Raw genomic sequence first — 3841 nt, 5'->3', positions numbered from 1 at the left:
CGGTGGGGCGGTGTGGACTTGTTGGGCCGAAGGGCCTGCTTCCACACTGTAAGTAATCTAATCTAATCACACACAGTGTTCCTGATGTGGCCACACCAACTATCTACTTTCAGTAAATCCTCACTATTAAACTTCACAGTTATGGGCTTTCATCAGAGAGTCAAGAAATGGAGGTAAAGCTGGGTCAATTCATTCTTTTTGCAATCAACTAACGTCAGGTTACAGGGCGGAAGTGGGTACTGGAGACGCTGGAAAATTAGAGTCAAGATTAGAGTGGTGTTGGAAAAGCACAGCAGGTCAGGCAGATTCCTGATGAAGAGCTTTTGCCCGAAACGTTGATTTTCCTGCTCCTCGGATGCTGCCTGACCAGCTGTGCTTTTCCAGCACCACTCTAATCTTGACAATAACATCAGGTTGCACCAGAGGCTGGAGAAAGGTTAACTGTGGCAATCGTCATATCCAAAGAAAATAAGCAAATAACAATAGGGGCAATAATAACTAGCACTATTTAAGTGAGATTAAAAATGTAAATTGTAATGTATGGCATAATATTATATTTCCATTAATGCATGTAATGTTCCAAGACACTTCACAAGGTGCCACTAAAGAGAAACAATAATTGCAAGAATGAATTTTGCAGAACAAAGCTTTTGTGCAGTTTAATTGTAAATCCATGAACACATCTAGTAGTTGATGGAGATGTTCAGGTATTAGAAATTTGGAATGGAAAGCAAATTGCTCATTTTCGTGGATTTAAAATATTATTTCAAGGCTCACATTCACAGTTACATTATTACTGACTCAAAACAATTTTTATAGGTGAATAGAATTTTGAAACATTAGTCTCAAATGAGCACTCTCAAGTCTTTTTGCAATGTTGGTCGTCATCCATCATGTTCCATAAGGTTCCAAATGGAGCATTAATAGGAATAGAAGTGTCTAACGCATTCTAAACACTTTCATTTTTCTTCTCTTTCATGTGTTAATGAAAATTATGAAATCTTTCTGAATTAGTGACTCTGTTCGTTGTAACAGCTTAATTCTGTTATCTTTATCTGGCCACAGCTAGTCGCTTTTTTTCTTTCTTTGCATTCACAAATGTCATTTAAATGAGATTATAACAAAAGAGTTCTTCAGGTATTTGGCAATGGCAGTAATTTGCGCATAAATACAAGATAATCCAGAGTCTGAACATTTTCTTTAAATGAATAGAAAAGGCATTCAACCTGCAAACAGATAATTGCTTCACAAACTGCTCAAAATTAGACAGTATTTTTTCTTTGAGGATATAAAGATGTGACGAGCCGATAAGGAAATGGGGATTACTATTCCCACAGCTGTCAATAATTAATATGTTATTTACACATGCACAAGCCTACATCACAGCTTTCAAGATTTCATTTACACTTTGACATTAGCACAGCAGCATATTTAGCTCTAAACTGACCTGTTCATTAGTCTGCTGCTGCACATCAATCACATCTAGGTACAGCCACACTTATGAATGTACAGGGCTTGTTACATCCCCAGAAATAATTAGGTTGCTTTCATGCAGCCCGTTTCGCAAACATGGAGACAGCTGGCCTGCCTAGACAAATAGCACTGCAGAGAAAAGAAACTTGAACAACATGTCTTTTGAACATTTGAAGCATAAAAACAAATTGGCTTTCAGCGTATGAGCAATAACATTTTAGAAGGCCCAAGGATCACAAACACCAAATGAAAAAAGAAACAAGGCATTGTCCAACTTGACTCTCTTCATTTCTACTCATTCATAAGTGCAAGTAATCCAGGTTATTTTCCCCTTTAAATTCTCTGTAGTCCAGATAGAGATATGTTAGCAGCATATGTTATGGACCAAACCAATCCCACCCTCCAAATATATTAAGAAGATAGTCTAGACTCTAACTTTGTTTTAAAGAGAAGTGTAAAGTGTTGCATTCCAGATGCAATTTGATTGGTTAAACTATTTGACTTTAAACAAACCACACTTAATTACTACAGCTAACATTCAGACAAAATAAAAAAAAGTTGGCTTAACTGTAACTCTATTGAAATGCTTAACAAAATATACTAACTACTACCAATTAACTGTTCCAATATAATACCATCCCACAAACACAAGCATGGGAAAAACAGATTCAGCAAAATAGATTGCCTCACATGCAAGTCTAGCAGCAGGAAGAGAACCCCAGCTTTTAGCTGTGATGGGGAGAGGAATAAGAGCTTCCACATCCAGCTTCAAGGCCCCAGCAACTGCACAGAGCTGAAATTAAAAATCCTGTTTCTTTGGGAGTTTGGCCCCACCCATTGAGGTTGCAACTATTGTTCCAACTTTAAAAAATTAACCCAAGGCCTCACAAGCTATTTACTTGATTGGCCTTGAGCAGCCCACTCAGCTGCTCTATCTCAATTGTTCTTCATATTAAAAAAAAGGATAAAATACACCTCTTAAAGCTGCAGTATCATCACACATATCATTCATTGGTGGCAGATTAAACTATTGGTCACTTGTGCTGATTCTTGGTAGCCTGCTATTTTAAAATGCTGATATTGATTTTTTGGGGGGGAAGGATTTCATAGATGCTAATTTGATGTTTTAAAGAAAGTAACATTGACATGAGACCTTCACAATATTTTGTTTGGAAATGTTGCTTTCTGATTTTTATCTTGTCTCTGTGACACATCAACAACATCAGTCTGAAAAAGCAATTTCCTGCTGCCATGAAGCAATTAGTAATAATTTAAGGAAAAACTGGTTGGAGTGTTTGCAGATCACACAGACCTGTGCTCATTAGTGAGGAGGATAAGACAACAGCATTGGCTCAGCAGGTTAAGGCATGAACAATAAAGCAATACAAAAGCGACAGGTCTCAAGTTTGACCTTTGATCAGAGTTAGCTGCTTTCAATCAGTGCAGCATTAGGACAAAAGGTTTGGCATCATTGCCCTAGGTTATAAGGGGAAAAAGATGTCTGGGGTACCAATAGATTGACAGCCAGAACTGTGTGTGTGTGATTATTGAAGGAAGTAGGGGAAAGGATAATGGCTGAGGATTGATTCATGTTCTCTGTGTTAATGGCTAATGATTCTAAAGTGAAAGCAAGTTACAACAGAGGCAAACGTTACATGACTATAGCATGCCAGCCAGTATGCAAATGCAAATGCATTCCTCCAAGCAGCTCCCTTTTCAAGAATAAAAAGCATGCACTGTCATCTGAAGTAACAAATTACCCAATATGTATGGTACAAAGAAAACTATCATTGGTAAATGAAAACTAGTCAGTCCGATAGTGTTGTTTCTGTGGTAGGCATTTGAATAGTGCTTGTTTTTCAGATTCATTGCCCCTGGTGAATTGGTATGTTGATTCAGAGTACGGTGATCTGATTTAAGTGAAAGCTATTTTTTAGTGTCCCAATACTGCTGCACATCCTTAAGAGCGTGCTTAATAGATATTCACACTCTGGATGGAAATTCACATTCTTCTAAATTAAGACAGAACCTCACTAGGTACTTCATAGTGGGGCAAGAGTGACAGCCCTTGACATCAATGTTGCATTTGACTGAGTGTGGCATCAAGGATCCCGAGCAAAACTGGAATCAATGGGTATTATTAGGCAAACTGTCTGGTGGTTGGAGTCTAACCTGACACACAGAAAGATGGGCATGGCTGCTGGAGGTCAGTCATCTCAGCACTGGAACATCTCTGCAGGAGTTCCTCAGGGTAGTGTCCTAGACCCAACCATCTTCAGCTGCTCATCAGTGATCTTCCCTCCATCCACAAGGTCAGAAGTGGGGATGTTGGCCGATGATTGCACAATGTGTAGCACCATTTGTGATT

The 3841-nt window shown here is 38.6% G+C and overlaps 1 long non-coding RNA gene across 1 annotated transcript in view; it reads right to left on the bottom strand.

Annotated features, from left to right (window-relative positions):
• Window positions 1-2203, bottom strand: part of LOC122554749 — a 32093-nt gene extending 29890 nt beyond the window's left edge. The window contains exons 1-2 of the long non-coding RNA XR_006313061.1: window positions 2164-2203; window positions 1448-1602 (exon numbers count right to left, since the gene is read on the bottom strand). This is a non-coding gene — a long non-coding RNA (uncharacterized LOC122554749). The remainder of the gene's footprint in view (window positions 1-1447; window positions 1603-2163) is intronic.
• Window positions 2204-3841: the final 1638 nt, after the last annotated feature.

Source organism: Chiloscyllium plagiosum, chromosome 11, assembly GCF_004010195.1.
Source record: "Chiloscyllium plagiosum isolate BGI_BamShark_2017 chromosome 11, ASM401019v2, whole genome shotgun sequence".
In the NCBI taxonomy this organism is placed as follows: Eukaryota; Metazoa; Chordata; class Chondrichthyes; order Orectolobiformes; family Hemiscylliidae; genus Chiloscyllium; species Chiloscyllium plagiosum.
Note: the sequence above shows the minus strand (reverse complement) of the source record. Positions and strands in the feature narration are given on the sequence as shown.